Source organism: Pleurodeles waltl, chromosome 12 (genome assembly GCF_031143425.1).
Source record: "Pleurodeles waltl isolate 20211129_DDA chromosome 12, aPleWal1.hap1.20221129, whole genome shotgun sequence".
In the NCBI taxonomy this organism is placed as follows: domain Eukaryota; kingdom Metazoa; phylum Chordata; class Amphibia; order Caudata; family Salamandridae; genus Pleurodeles; species Pleurodeles waltl.
The window spans coordinates 624,186,354-624,203,139 of record NC_090451.1 but is presented as its reverse complement, the minus strand read 5'-3'; the positions used below and the strand labels follow the sequence as shown (position 1 = coordinate 624,203,139).

Sequence of the window (16,786 nt, the reverse complement as noted above, 5' to 3'; positions counted from 1 at the left end):
TTCGGAAAGGTTTATTTTCCCATTGAAAATGTTTTTCGAGAGAAAAAAACACATTCTTCTAAATACATATAAACATCAACTATAATTGAGTAAATAGTTTCGTATTTGCTTATGAAATAAAAAAGCGAATTCTAATTCTTTTTGTGCCAATAAAAAAGAAAAATTGACTAGGAGGCGTAGCTTTTTCTCAAAAACTTATTTTTCTTTCAAAGCTGACTGTCTATAATCACTTCAAACGGACTGAACCGAGGCCATTCCAATATGGATGCTCTCGCACGCACTGACAGAGAGGACGGCGAAGTGCTGCACACGCCGCGAAGTGCATCCCGGGGGCCACTGTTCAGTAGGAGGGGTAGGGGGTGTACGGAGTCGAGAAGATGGCGGCGGACGGGCCCCTAGAACCTGGTCGGAAAGGCTTCCTTCTGTTCCTGCGTCGCTTCCCATGCATGTGTCTTTGATTTGCACCACGAGCGGCGGAATCCCGGAAGGGTCCAGTGGGTTTTCGGGGGGCACAGCGGCCTTTGGCAGCAAGAGCCCATGGACAGGATCTAGCGCCCCTGCTCGGTGGGTTACTGTCAGGGCCCTCCTGAGAACTGTGAGGGACTGGGGCGGGTTTGGGGATAGTGGGAGCATCAGGTTGGCAGGACTGGTTTGCTTAACTGTCACAGATCACCTGAATTACTGGGGATCAGGGAGTCAGTCGCAAGTCCCACTTAGATTCTGGTGTTTACCTAAGCTCTTGACGTGCACCCTCGTACCAGATGTTTACTATTTTGTATCCCTCAGAGATTGTATCTCACACGAACCCTTGCATTACAACCCAGTATTCATTTCCACGCTACCTGAAGTTCACCATTATTTATATGCTATAGTTCAACGATAACATTTAGCCTATATACCAAAGCGCGGAACCGTATGTTAAACCGAATTCACCTGGTAGATGAACCTTGCATTTACACGAATTTCTAATTACCCCGCATCTGTGATGCCTTATTTTCACTCAAATCTTCGCTTGGGTATTTACTCTCCACTTGCTATACTTGAACTGAAAGTATATTTACTGATTGAGGAAATTACGACTATCTCTTGAAGTGGAAACCTGCATGAAATCTGAAGAGGGGTATCCTTAATGCATTTGTGACCGGATAGTCAGAATAATATTTACTGTTCTTGTCGGTTATCCTACACAAACTTCGATGGTGCACACCTTATGGACATATACTCAGAAATACCAAGCTTTGGTTTCAGGTGTTTGGTCTATAGTTCGGTGTGCTAGCACTTTACCTAGGAGCGACCTAAGGCTTTCACATTCATGGCATTTTTTTAAAAAAATTACGCCTGTACATATCAATTTTTATCTTTGCCAGTCTTCTCAGTATTTTTCCTTATTTGGTGTACGTTTTATAAAAAATACATTTTCAATTAGTATGTTTCCAGTGTTTTAACTGATTTGAAGTTGTTCAGTCACATTTCGACAGCAGCCAGGCATTTTCCATTCTAATAGGCTAATCTGCCCTCGGGAGACAGTTATAGGCGAAGTAAACCCTGCCTTTTCGGTAGAAAGTGATGTGCACTAAAACTACACAATAGCAACTGCCACTATATTATCTACTTGTTTTACAAGTTTTAGTGTTTTTGTTACAGAAAATGGAGTGGTATAAAACCCACATTTCATGGGAACCGCGTAGAATGGATTTTATCAACATATTTATTTATTTAAAGAATTTTAGAAAGCACAAGTATGAACTCAGGTTATCATAGTGTTGCACGTAGTCTAGAACAGAGGCAAAACATTAAAAAAAGATCAGTTACATTATAATATTCTCCAACCGTGAACATGACCCTAGGGTGTCCGTGTTGTACCTAGATTACAACACATAAACCAAAATATGGTCCGTTACAGTACAGATAATCATCAAGCAACCAAAGCTCATTTACAAAACAGTAAGCAGTTCCTCTAAAGTTGAGTATAATGACAATCCCTTAACCACCCTTTGGAGCCATACATTTGTGAGGGTAACAAGTGTTACCCAAAATGTAGGGCCAAATTGTCCATAATTGTATCCACAATTTACACATTAAAGGCAAACAAAACCTAAAGTAAATATTAATATAAAAACACATAATGGGTAATGTGTTACTTGTCATACCAGTGTTCATTTGACATTTACAAAGAGACTTATGGGTTACAGTGTTTAAGAACCCTTCAGTGGCAATTTTGGATCGGTTTACACAGTTACCTAGTTTTTGTTCTGTCAGTTTATGTGTATGCTATACACATGTGGAGTCATGGCATGAAGCACGTGCAGCTAGATAAGGAAATCTCTTCCTGTTGTGTATTTTTTTTTTTTTTTTTTTTTTTTTTTTAACTCCCCATGCTGTCAGTCAGCACATATATTGAGATGGCATAAATATGGCAGTGTAGAGTGACTCAAAGGATGAGATATAGTCTGTATTTTTTTTATTTTTTTTTAAATAAATACAGACAGGCTGTTTTCTGTCAATAGGTAAAAAAGATAAAAACTAAACCTATGAGCATTTTTTATGTCTAGTCTGTTGATGGCGATATTTATTCTGCATATCTTAGAAGCAGAGCTTATTATTTAATCTGTCTCATGACTGCTTTTTGATCCTCAGTCCTCTGCAGTGGAAACATATTTGTGTCTTTTTTGCCTGCAAATCCTTTCTCATTTTGGGTTATTCACCCACAGTTTACTCTCAAATAAGTTCTATTTTCAATCATTTGATATTATGTAATTTTTCTTGCAAAGCACACCTCATTGAATGCTAAATCGTAGTACTTAAAAAGTGCTCTATCCTGCAATTAGTCTCTGTATTGACTCGGCATCTCCTGAAGAAAACAAATTGGAGTATCGTGGTTTAGTGTAGTATGTGGCCAAAATCTCCCCCAAAGTGGATCTTGATATTTATCCCAAACCTCAAATATGATTTTTATTTTTTGTGTGTTTGCTTTAGTGCGTGCAATTCTTCAAGAGGTAGTAGCATCGTATTACAGTGCTTAATTTTATTGTACCACTTGCATCTCGTATATCAAGTGCTGTACATAGACAATACGTTATATGCAGCACACCTTAGATGTCCTCAAAGGCCCAGAATCTGGTGGGAGTACATGCTTGTGATGCCACTAGACTACGTTATGGGTTGTTTTCATATTTTCAAATAATGCATATTTATTCTTTTATCAACATCGAAAGAGTGAGTTGCTAAGAAGCACATGCTTTTGTTTTTCCTCACATGTCAAAGCAGCAATTAGAGCCGGATCTGATTCCAGTGTCTGTACATTTTTCCTGTTCTTCCTGGAGTAGCCCATTCAATATAGCCCAGGTCTATATAGTAGAACCATGATATTTAACTCTGTTATCCATTGACTTTGTTTTGCATCTATATTCTCGCAACAGCAGAGCCTAAAGTTTACTCATAAACGTTCCTCTAAGCGTCCCACACTTCTTTGAACTGACGCAGTACTTTTACATATCTTTGAAGCGATCTTTAATAACATCTGAAGGCTTCTGTAACCTTAGACTGTTTATCCCCGATATTCGTGAAATGTAGGGATGAACGGACTCTAAAAATAGCATTAGCTGTATCTCGCTATCAGTGTTTGAAAATAAATTATTTTTACTGATCGTCTATCTGGCCCTTGATGTCCGTTTCCTGGAAGATTTTATTAGCATTAAAAAGTTTACAATATTCTGGTACATAAAAATGTGCTTTGCTTGTGACTATTTTGACACCCATCCAATACAGTCACTTTAAACATCTTTAAACATTGCGACCAATTCACCAAAGTGCCTATGAATATAGTAAGTAGTATTACAGGAGGACTCGTTTACATACTTTTACGTTGTGACCAATTCACCAAAGTGTATGAAGATTGGGAATAGTAGTACAGGAGTAATCCTTCGTGTACTATTACATTCTTTTGTGAATAGGCCCAAAACATCCTACACCTTTTAGTAAACGTGCAAAGAAGGCTCTGTTTCATCTCTTAACATTAGAATGCATGAAAAGTCCGGCAGTTAACAAATGCATTGTATGTATAGTGTGGTTGAGGCAGTCACAGCACTCCTTTCTATGTGCAAACTGTGTGTGTAAGAATAACAGTGCAGTACAAGAAATTCAGTTAGGCAAAGGCCGTTATACTGAAATCGATCCCGAGATTTAGCCCCAGTTTCCATAATGAACCTCCATGTTTATAGGATATATGGATATTTTTTTTTCAGTTTGAAACATCTTAATCATTATCTGCTTTAATGTGAATATCTGATGTGTTTATTTATCCCTGGCTTTCTGAATATGGCGCTAAATATTGGGCCTAAAGCATCCTTAAATGTAAGCTTGCAAATTGTCCAATTTCTCCTTCATGGATGGATTTGTATTTTTCTTTCCAGTCTCTGTATTCACACCAAGTTGAGCATGCCTTTTATAGCAAATCTCCCTGTGTCCCAATGTTCCTCTAGTGTATATCTCTTACATAGGGGTCTCGAAAATTGCTTAAAATCTTTGTTCTAACCTTGTATTACTCTCAAGTTCTTTGAAGCAGAGCCTCTTTTCTTCTCAACTCCCTTAAATTTGGTATTTGTGGAATGAGCTATTCTTAATTGTGTTGCATAATTTCTTAGCTAACCCTTGTACACTTCAGTTGGCCATAATGGCACAATGGGCCATTTTCAGAATGTTAAATGTCATCCTAAGTTTAACTAATAACCAGTGAAGATGAGCCATTACTTGGTACAGCCACTTATTTGGGAAGCTTGCAAACTTCCCTGACTAACAGGCTATGTACCCGTCATATTCAGGCAGGTACATATGAAGTCAAGCTTTCACAAAACTGTAACTGAAACCAAGACCAATAAGGGGAAAATCCAAATAAAACAACATACTTTGGATCAGATATGAAAATGATATCACTTCACCACTTCTGTTATTTATTTGTGCAGTGATGCACCTTGATTCAGTCAGACATTCAAGCGTCTCACATCTTAAGTAAACCTCTGTTATTAGTCCAAAGTCATAAGCAGTGAAGAAGGAATCACACTGGTGGTGCTGAATCATCCACCAACATTATCCCTGTATCACCCCATTAAGGTTGGTGGGCAATGCCACGTTGCCCCATGATTTGTTCAAGGTGGTCTGTGATGGTATACTCCACACCTGTCCCCTTGCACCTCGGTGTATTATGTTTGTCCTGACATGCTTTAACTATGCCAGCAGAACTCAGATTATCCTCATCGTGTGCAGGAGATGTTGACCGCCCTGTGTAGGGCCTGTAGCCAACCCCTCTACACATAGCTGAACAAAGGCTGTGAAAGGGAGGGATTGGAAAATACGTATATCATAAAAAATTAATTTACTGAACTAAATAGAATTAAAAACTTTTGAGATGGTGCTGGCTCAAACACGCAGACTAGCTGAAAATCATCAGTTTTGGTTCCCAAAGCACATAATACTTTCCACAATTCTTGTCCTCTGCCATTCTCAAAGCTCCAATTCGTCCACGCTCAAAAACAAAAAAAAACCACTCAAGTAAGCAACGTGTGCTGTGCGAGTTATGACATGCATTGGAAACCATAACTAGCGAATTTCAGTAGTTTTACAAATGTGAGCTAGAATCATACCACAGATTTTCAAGCTGTTTAAAAAAAATGATGTATAGAAGTTATGTTGAGCCCTGCAGTATTCTGATGCTTGGAGAATAGTTTTGAATCTCTAGTGATCTCTGTGAGTGATGTGATTTTATGGCCACTGCAAGGCTAAGAAATCTTCTACAGTGGGAGTATGATTAATCATGCCCATAATGTTAGAAAATTGTCTAATGCTTTTTATCTTCCTCGCGGACTGGGTTGATTTTGGGACATTATGCAATAGAATCTTCGTACCAGTTATTCCCCCACTTTCAATGGGAGGTTAGTCCTTGGCAACTACTTCTACTCAAAAAGCAGCACATAGATTTTTGAATATTGCTAATGTTCATTTTTCCTGACATTGTCTTTCGCAGTTCTGAGGGATGTGTTAACTACATAGACCTCTGTGGCATCACTAAGTTGAAAAGTAAAAGTTTACATTTTCTTCTATTTTCCATAAAACAAAGCTTTGAAGCCTTTACTTTTGCATTGTTCTTCACCTGTGCCATCTGAGATGTCTTTTTTCCTAGGTTTAAAAAAGTATCAAAACGGTTGTTGATGCAAATCAATTTTTTTCCAATTTGAGATTTTTTTCTCTCTCAAATGTTAATAGCAAGGGGACACCATAGTTTTTGTAGTAAAAATTCTTCATCCACTGCTGCCTGCCTGAAGGAGTTGACAATGGAAATGTTAAAATGAGCAAGAGCAGAGGTTGACTCATTGGTGAGCCTGATGAATGTATATAGGAGACCTCCTGAAGTGAATGTCCGGGAAGTATTGTTAATGGCCCTTAAGAATAAGGCTGATGAGTTGCCTCCGTAGGATGAATTAGTACTATTAAAGATGGCTTGGAAATATATGGGCTTCTTATGGTGCAGATCCATGGATCATGGGGCTACTCTCGGGTTGAAACTGGATGTGTTCCCTGCCCCCACTTATTGCCTAAAAGCTTGGTGCCCTTGGCAGGGGTGGGAGTTCGTCCCCCAGTTTCTTTGCACCCAGGAGGGGTGGGACCAGACCAAGGTGCTTTAAAGCGCCGGAAGCATCTTCAGCACGGGATGTGCACCGGGCATGCGCATGGGCGAAGACTAGGCCAAGACGGACCTGTCATAGACCGGAAGAGGCTGGGCCCTCTCTTTTTTTTCCCTTTGATAATCCGAGGTACTTTTTAGGTCTTTCCTAGGCAGCTCATGCTCTTTCTCTTCGAAACATACTGTATCTGCTCTGTGGGCTGACATATCGCCCATCGTTGTTGGTTTGTTTGCGGGTCCTTTCAAAAAGCTTGCATGTATGTGGCTAAACTTTGTTGTCCCTCCTTTTGGTACTTCGGTCATGCTTATGGAGCAGTGATTGTGTTCTTGCACTTTTGGCTATTTTAGTTGGTATACAGACTATTTTTCTAGTTGATTTCTGATCAGCCCTTGTTCTTGGAATGTTTCCTTCCGACCAGCCCGTGTATTTGGAATGTTCCCATTTTTTTTTTTTTTTTTAAATTGAACTTCTGTACACATATATGGCTGTGCTTTGTTTATTTTGAGTAAGATTGAATTCTGTGAAATAAACATGAACTTTTGAAACCAAATTCTAAATTATTTTATTTATCGTCTGTGCACACATTTGGTGGTGTTTTATTTTATTTATCTTCCGTGCACGTGTTTTGGCTGAGCTTTTTTGTTTGTTTCTGACTTGTGCAGGTTCTGGTTTCTCTCTCGGCCACGATTTTCCCGTCTTTCTCTTAACATTTCTTTCCCTATTCGTGTTTTCCCTCTCTTGCTTGAAGTCAATGTATGATGATTTAAAATAAGCGCCGTCCCCCAAAAATTAGTGCCAGTGGGCACCACCAGCTCAAATTAAGCAGTGCTGATTGACTCAGGCAAACTGGGGTGTGTACTGTGGAGACCTTAGGAAACAATAGTTACAAACAGTGTTCATTTTATAGGTTTTGGAAGGAGAGAACGTCGTGTAATAAAAATATGGTGTTCCAATTTCCCAAGTTTGTGGCACCGGAGAGCGGGTGCTGCAGAATGGGTCACTGTCTGTGTGTTGGGTTCTGGAGTGACCATCCACGGCCCTGTTTATCTAACTTTTGGAATTCACTGCCTAGGATCAAAGGCCCGTTTGCTAGTTCATGAAGTAGGCAGCAGCCATATTTGCAGCGCTATAGGGAGGTTGTCGCACATGTGTTGCTGTCTGTGAGATGTGACTGTGCTCTATCATAGGTCCGAGTGATTTATGGACCTCTCAGTGAGTGGTCCTTACTCTGTTGAGGACTCTGAAAAAATTCCCAGCAAAAATGACAGCTCTACGCCGGTGAGATAGGTTGTTTGCCCTCACCCTAATTTACTGTAACAAAAGCAAACAAGTGCACCATTATCGGACCCGCCATTTAAAAAACACATTTTTTTGCAGTTTTATGTAGTGCAAACTTGACCCAGAGGCATTGGGTCACTTTACATGAGCAGTTACAGTTACGTTACACAAGGGCTCAGTCATTTTTGTTAGGCACAGGGGAGATTATTGGCCTTATGTATGAACACATTTTCCCATAACACAGAATGGGTAAAACCCTTTGATACATCTGGCCCTAGGTGATTTGCCCGGAATCACACGATGTAGAGCGGATGCCAAGGCTAGAGCCTGGTTCCCCAGCCTGAAGGTTAGCAGCTCTGGCCGTTACACCATATTGTGTTTCCCATTTCCAGTAACGCACTGCTCAGCCAGCGTAAACCTCCTTTTTGTTAGTTCCAAGCAATAATGCCACCAAATGTTCCCGCTTCAGAAACTCTGAAAGGAAACCGTACCTCAAAAGTGGAAATGCATGGGGTGGAAAGATGGAGGGTAAGGAGTACTTTGCCTGAGTTGGATAGGGGTGATTTGGATAACACAAACCAGAGTGTGACATAAGACTATGCATGGTAATTTAGCGCAGAACACGGACCATTAAACTGATGGTAATTTTAGTCCAGGATTTGCTTGAATCCCCTCGTTATCTCTTGTGTGGGCAAGATCAAGGTTTGCACTACATATAGTCACATACATATGTTAAATGCACAAAAGAATGAAGTTATCATGTTGTCACCTGAATTACTATGTCCTCTATGGATTCTGATGACAGTCTGAACTTCTGATTTCAACCTCTGAAGCACAGAGTAGGTGTTCACCTGAGAAAATCTGCATATCCAATTCTTGGGTGAAATTTGTCACTTAATGTCGGCAGCAGGCTATGTGGTGCAAGGATTTTTAAGGTAAACAAATATTATATTGTGATATCTACCAATTGTATTGCTTGAAACTACCCTAGAGTGGCATCAAGGCACTCGCAATGTTAGAAGCATTCATGGGCGACCCCTCCGTTATGGCTGAAATGCAGCCGAAAAATAAAATAGTGATAAAACTATTACATTATCATTTTATTTTTCGCTTCCTCCCCGGCCATTCTGCTGAGTGTAGGATGGGCCATCTTTGTCTCCAGGAAGAGGAGGAGTAGTCGGCACTTTAAATGCGCATGTTTGTTTGGCCAGCCGCCCTAGGCCGAACAAACCTGCATGCACACTTTGAACTCTCCACGGGCTGTGTTGGACAGCCTAGGTGAAGAACCAGTGCAGGCTCCCAATCCCCTACTGAATGACATTTCAGCCCGCTCAGACCAATCCAGGCGCTTCTTTCATGCTCGGTAACAGCATGAGAGAAGCGTCTGGATTGGGTGGGGGGAGGAGAAGCACCGAGGCGTGAGGAACACTGAGGCGGGATACGGCAGGTAAGTGTTTTTTTAAATTATTATTATTGTTAACACCCCCCTTCGATGAGCATTATTGCCAGCAGCCACCGCTGACATTACCAGCGGGACTTTGTGTTTGGTGGGAGAGGAGTGCAGTTGTATAACCTGTACAGGAAGAATTGTTGTGTTGTGGCAAACTTCCAGGTTCTGTATGTGCAATGTTTATAGAGGTTACATAGTTACAATGCTGCAGAGGAAATTAAGGCCACGTTCATGCATTTTATGTAGTCTGCAAGCTGGCAGCAGTGTACACTAGACATCTGTAAGGATCCTTCCTGACCACCACATCATCCAGGATTCATAGAAATGGTATGCAGAGCACAATACTTTACTAACTGTTTAAATCTAGATGCTGATATGTCAGTGCACCATCTTAATTTTTCAGCGCATTTCAGTGCCAGCTGGGTCATTTATTCAGGGTAGGGCTACTGAGAAAAAAAAAGATGGAAAGTTTTAAAGGCCAAATGAGCCCTCCCTGTCTGTCTACTATAAGGGTCTTATTCTATGCTATTACAATGAGTATAAAAGTCTTGCAAGCAGCTATTTGTATTTTTCTTCTCCCGTTACATATTCTTAAGATTTTAAAAGTTTTTTTTTTAGCATATCTAATGAAAATCAATTATGGTTTTACTATTAGATTTTGCACACCCTTTGATTTTAGGCTGCTATATTTTTTACTCATAAAATGTCTTTCCTATTGTATCGTATGAGCAGTTTTATTTACTTACTGCGAAATCGAAGTCTTAACTGCTTGTATTTATCTTTTAGTTGCCATACGTTTTAACTGGACTGTAACTTTATAATTACAGTTTTTTAAACCATTTTGTAATATTTCTGATTAATGTATTTGAATGCATTATGTTTTAAGGAAAGGCATTTTCCGAAATAATCATTTATTTATTTCTACTGGATGTGTTTAGCTTAGGATTGTTAATTAAAGGGACGTTATATCTGATCTAATGAGGCTTATACAGTCTTGCATGGACTAAAACAGTGTGTGTGGTGTGGAGTAAATGGAATGAGTGAACAAACCTTAATTCCGGGTCACTGAAGTAGTTAAATTCAGTAGTAGTTATTGAACAACCAACCATCTTCCCTATTGGAATAACTCATGCTTTATGTTATATGTAAAAACAGTAAAAATAATGTAAAATATGTTTTCAATAAAAAAAGTTGCCCTGTCTCACCACCTCTGACGTAATAGATTTTTCAGTGTCAAAGAAATTAATGAGGCTCTTTTTTATTATTTATACAATGCCCATGATGCTGAAAGAAGTCCATTGATAGAGTAAATATTAATATTTAATTTGTAATGAGGGATATTGTAGATCAAATAAAGATGCAGTCAGTACTCGTAAAATGTACATAATAACGCTAGTTTCACATAGAAACATTTTCATGCTACCAGGAATGAGGCGTGCGTTAAGTGGTTTCAACTTGGTGGTTGCTGTGGTTACAAATTTGAGTGACAGCAAAAGGTTTTGAAAGAAACATTTTCTATCAGTTTCTCCTGTTCTATTCCAGAAATATAAACATAATTGTTAAAACTTTAAACTTTCATTATGTTGACTTTAGATGAGCTGTTAAAATACCTAGTACATTAAAATAATTCCTTGTTAACAAGGGGTCCATTGTTTTTTTTGTATGGCAGTTTTAGGACAAGTGAGCAGATGAAAAGATCAGTGAAACTTTGACGTGTGCACACATGTCTTCCTTGTCAATTTCCTTATTTTTGACAGATAACAAAAACGATTTAGCTAAAATCTGGTTTATCCATTTTTCCATTCTGCTGGAAAATGTAGTTCAGAAGGTTGGGTATCGGAATTTATTTTTCAACTTTTAAAAGTGGTTGTGTTTGCACCATTTTATTTGAGAGTTACTGAATTATCTTAAGAAAATGGGAGAATATTCCAGAGGTTTTCTATAGAGAAACTGACCATCCTTTATTGTCTGCAGGTCTACAGGAGATATCAGCCAGTAGTGCTGTGCTGGGGGTTCATCAAAATAAAGGTGAGGATAAAGCAGATAATTGGAATAAAAAATAAACTGAAAATTGATTTCTCTTATATCTTGCAAGTTCACTTGGAGAAGAAGCATCTATTGTTGGCTCACTAGCAGAATTCAATAAATCCAGTTGATTTTAATAAACCATAATGCAACCCCAGTTTTTTGCCTCCTGTTGCCTGTCTACCCTGATTTTATTCCCAAGCTAGTCTTCCCTGTCATTTTCGCCCTGACGATAACAGTTGAAAAAACTGTGAGCATGGAATTAATGACAACCCCAGAATATAAAACGGCTTGTAGCCATATTTGTTATTAAGAAGGAAATTACTTTAATGGTTTAACATTTTGTTCCGGGCCATCTTTGTTTAAAATATTCTTCTACTTTCCAATCACAAGTTGCAGTCCTGCCTTCATGAATATGGCAATGACTAGCTCCCTGATGGGATCTAAAGTTCAGAATCCTGCCCATCCGGTTTAATGTCTAAAATCAGGTTAATATAAGCAACAAAACTAGAGAAAAATATTCCTAGTAAAAATAGAAAGATACCAATATAAGAAGTGTCCTTTTCATGAGCCAGTTGTGCTTGGAAGATATGTACTGATCCGATCCTTGGCATATGTACCACTTTGCTGCAATAGTGTTCTCTAGAATTGTTGCGGCTTGATGTGAAGAGATGCTTTTAAGCTGAAACTACATTTTGTCTGTTACCCAACTTAGAAGTTGCAAAGAAATCAATACTGAATTAAATACCAGACCCTCTTGAACGTAAAAGGAAACATCTATTTTTCTTGCAGAAAATGTATCAAACTTGAAATACTCTCACTGAGGATTATAGAGAGGTGACTTATCTGAGGTTTTGAGACCTACTCTATTTGGTACGGACCCCATAAGTTATATACATCAGAGATCATCCTACTTAAGGCATGGCTTTATGCAGCACAGCAGTCCCAGGCTAAGGGCACCAGTGGTAATGGTTACATGTTTAAATTGCATTTTTCTAACAGTGAAATCAATAGTTATTTAAATATGATATAATCATGGTTCCCTTTTGCCTACATTTTTAAAAGTCTCTACCACTTTTTATTCTTTGCTTGCTGGTGCTACTTTTCTGTTTCTTTTGTAATGGCTTTACAAGAAAACATGGCTCAGGGAAGAATACACTGTCTCTGCAATAGAGTGCTTCAGACAACTGTACATATCACTGTAAAACCTGGCCTTATTTCTCTTTACACATATGAACAGCAATAATTAAGTGGCTGTAAAATTGCAGTGTCACTGAAACAAGCAAATTATAGCAAATTTGTCCACAATAAAAAGTTAATTGATATCATGCACAACAGAAACGGAAGTACCCTTTGTTTTACAATGGGTGTTCTTATCTTGTCATTGAGTGACACTCATTTTATTGATCTTGGAAAGATTAAAGGCTGAGCTTCCCTGCTGTGATTCAAACCTGTGACATGCCACCCAGGTATTGATCTTTGCAGGTGGTGGTCAGCTAAATCCTTCCAGCGGTTCCAGTGCCACTTTTAACAAAAAGTGTCAGAAACATGCTTGTCCTGAGGAAGTCTTTCCAATTTCCGACTATAAGGTTGAAATATCAGCACTCCATATCCTCTCATTGTTTTGTTGAAACAAAGTGCATACCACATCTGTTGTACCCGGCCGGCTGGAAACTAAAATCAGGCCTGGCAAAAAAATATAAGTTACACCTCATATTACAACATGCGAGAGAGTACAGCCAGTGACTCGGGCCCTCATAGTGGATTCTCCACCAAAGACAGTTTTAGAACCATTTCTCAGAACAGTACAAGAAGACAGTATTTTTCTTATATAATGGTTAAACGATTTTAGGCCTAGATTGTGGCAGCCCATCGAGTTTTAAAATACCACCTGCCACAAAGACCTTAATACTTGCAGACACCATACACGCATGCATACAAATGTACATACCTCCATGTACACAGAGCAACAAACGTGAAGATCCTTCATGCAAACAGACATAGTCTGCAAACCTACAAGTGTGTGTACATGGATGGACATGTTAATGGGCGGAATGGAAGGACATTGATTGATTGATGGATGGTTGGTTTGACAGATGGGTAACGCACCACCAGGCACCATGGCGCTCGAGTAGCACATGTAAAGGAACATCCATACAGAGGTACGTATAGGTTTTTAGAGAGTTATACGCACATACATACATATATATGTGTGTGTGTGTAAATATATATTTTTTTACCTAGTGGAAGTCGCCACTAGTTAGTTATAATTAGGACAATGTTTCCATAGAAAATTTTTTTTTTGACTTGCCTATATCTTTGGCACAAAACTTCATGAAATCTTCCCAAAAAAGTGTTGCGGTGATACTTGTTGCGCACAGAAAGTTTTGGGGTGATCCTTCAAGTAGGGGCCGAGAAAAAGGGGGAGAAAGGACTAAAAAGTTGTTTTCCATGTTAATTCCCATAGGGCCTTTGAACACATCTATAGCCCGAACCACTGGCCAGAATTACACCAAATGCGGCAGAAGGTTAGCTTTCAGTACGCAGAGTGATCTTTTGTTTATTTGGTGTAAATCAGTTCATTCGTTTTTGAGAAATTTAGGGAAGTTAACATTTATTTATCTCTGGCCGCGAAGTATTCTCGAGCAAAGATGAGCTTGTGTAGGGAAATGCACAGCTCTGATTGGCTGCCAGCATTTCAAACCAGGAAGTGTTGGTAGCAGTCTTGGGACTTTGCTTCAGCCATGTCCAAAAGAAAAAAAAAGAACGAAGAGGGACCATGATAGGGACACCCTCACCCTTTAGCTTTGGTGAGGGGGCTCCCACGCTTGTTTTTTGATAGGCCCCTGGGCGGGCCAGGTCCCTGGGGCTGTGATAATTTTGTGGGGCGGGGGGGCGCTGCGCATCACCCATGCAGCCCCGGGGATCACGCCTCCCCAGGGCAAACAATGAAAATATGTAATAGGCACCCCTTAGCACCGGGGACCACCACCTCCCTGGGGCTTTGATTATAATACATGTGCCTCCCTCCCCCGGGCTTTGAATATAATATATGCAGGGCCAGTGCCCCCTGCGCCCTGAGGATCACCACCACCTCCCCGGGGCTTTGAATATAATATATGCGGGGGGCCCGCGACCTCTCGCCCACCTCCTCTTCCCCCCCCCCCTCCCAGGAACCACCACCTCCCCGGGGCAAAGAGTAAAAATCTGGAAAAGGGGCCCGTTAGCCCAGACGACCACCCCCTCCCTGGGGCTACGTTCACATTAAAGGGGGGGGGAGGGTCACGCTGCCTGCCCTTAAAGAGCCTCTGTTGGCCCTGGGGACCGCCAACCCCAGGGCCGGCTCCTGCTATGTCCCGGGGTGCTCATCCCCGGGACATAGCTGTTTGTTGGGACTTGGCTGCAGCTCTGCAACAAAGCCACAGCAAACACTTCGAGTTTTGACAGTGGGACCTGTAAAGCAGGCCCCCCCGTCATAATCCGAAGCTTTCAACTGCAGTCGTGCTGGTGACAGAGATGAAATACTTCAGTAAGTAGGGAGCTGCTGTTAAAGCAGCTCCCTGCTTGCTGAAGCAATGACACGCAAGAGAAGCCTTAAGCTGTGTACAGCTGTGTGAAGACCTTTTATTAACCGTTCCTTAAACACATTTGACGTGAGTGGGCTTTGGCTGTGGTCAGTAGTATTTATATGACCTGCTATTGTCTTGTACATTACTCCACTGTTATAGTGGGGCTTTTGAATTTATGATGGACTGTTTCACATCTCGGGAGTTCACCGAGTCATAGCATATTTATTTCATAGGTGCTTTGTATGCAGAAAACATTAATTATTTTTCCACGTTTTCACTGCAGCTTGCTTTAAAAAAATGCTTAAGGACTGAAAATGCACGCCAGACCTATTTGGCTGTTCCTGTGCTTCTTTTGATGCCTGTTGCATGTATGCTTCTCTGTCCGGCAGGCTTTACGGTGCAAAGCACTTGCTCCTGGTGATAATGCTGCTGTTCTTAACAATACAGGGAGTGCAGAATTATTAGGCAAATGAGTATTTTGACCACATCATCCTCTTTATGCATGTTGTCTTACTCCAAGCTGTATAGGCTCGAAAGCCTACTACCAATTAAGCATATTAGGTGATGTGCATCTCTGTAATGAGAAGGGGTGTGGTCTAATGACATCAACACCCTATATCAGGTGTGCATAATTATTAGGCAACTTCCTTTCCTTTGGCAAAATGGGTCAAAAGAAGGACTTGACAGGCTTAGAAAAGTCAAAAATAATGAGATATCTTGCAGAGGGATGCAGCACTCTTAAAATTGCAAAGCTTCTGAAGCGTGATCATCGAACAATCAAGCGTTTCATTCAAAATAGTCAACAGGGTCGCAAGAAGCGTGTGGAAAAACCAAGGCGCAAAATAACTGCCCATGAACTGAGAAAAGTCAAGCGTGCAGCTGCCACGATGCCACTTGCCACCAGTTTGGCCATATTTCAGAGCTGCAACATCACTGGAGTGCCCAAAAGCACAAGGTGTGCAATACTCAGAGACATGGCCAAGGTAAGAAAGGCTGAAAGACGACCACCACTGAACAAGACACACAAGCTGAAACGTCAAGACTGGGCCAAGAAATATCTCAAGACTGATTTTTCTAAGGTTTTATGGACTGATGAAATGAGAGTGAGTCTTGATGGGCCAGATGGATGGGCCCGTGGCTGGATTGGTAAAGGGCAGAGAGCTCCAGTCCGACTCAGACGCCAGCAAGGTGGAGGTGGAGTACTGGTTTGGGCTGGTATCATCAAAGATGAGCTTGTGGGGCCTTTTCGGGTTGAGGATGGAGTCAAGCTCAACTCCCAGTCCTACTGTCAGTTCCTGGAAGACACCTTCTTCAAGCAGTGGTACAGGAAGAAGTCTGCATCCTTCAAGAAAAACATGATTTTCATGCAGGACAATGCTCCATCACACGTGTCCAAGTACTCCACAGCGTGGCTGGCAAGAAAGGGTATAAAAGAAGGAAATCTAATGACATGGCCTCCTTGTTCACCTGATCTGAACCCCATTGAGAACCTGTGGTCCATCATCAAATGTGAGATTTACAAGGAGGGAAAACAGTACACCTCTCTGAACAGCGTCTGGGAGGCTGTGGTTGCTGCTGCACGCAATGTTGATGGTGAACAGATCAAAACACTGACAGAATCCATGGATGGCAGGCTTTTGAGTGTCCTTGCAAAGAAAGGTGGCTATATTGGTCATTGATTTGTTTTTGTTTTGTTTTTGAATGTCAGAAATGTATATTTGTGAATGTTGAGATGTTATATTGGTTTCACTGGTAATAATAAATCATTGAAATGGGTATATATTTTT

At 40.6% G+C, this 16,786-nt stretch overlaps 1 protein-coding gene across 3 annotated transcripts in view; it reads left to right on the top strand.

Moving 5' to 3' along the window:
- Positions 1–335: 335 nt before the first annotated feature.
- Positions 336–16,786, top strand: part of DCAF8 (DDB1 and CUL4 associated factor 8) — a 285,829-nt gene continuing 269,378 nt past the window's right edge. Inside the window, exons 1-2 of one of the 3 annotated variants that reach the window (XM_069217990.1) lie at positions 336–564; positions 11,380–11,433. The gene's annotated coding sequence lies outside the window, so the exon portion shown is untranslated. The remainder of the gene's footprint in view (positions 565–11,379; positions 11,434–16,786) is intronic. The other 2 variants (XM_069217992.1, XM_069217991.1) reach the window with 2 other exon arrangements.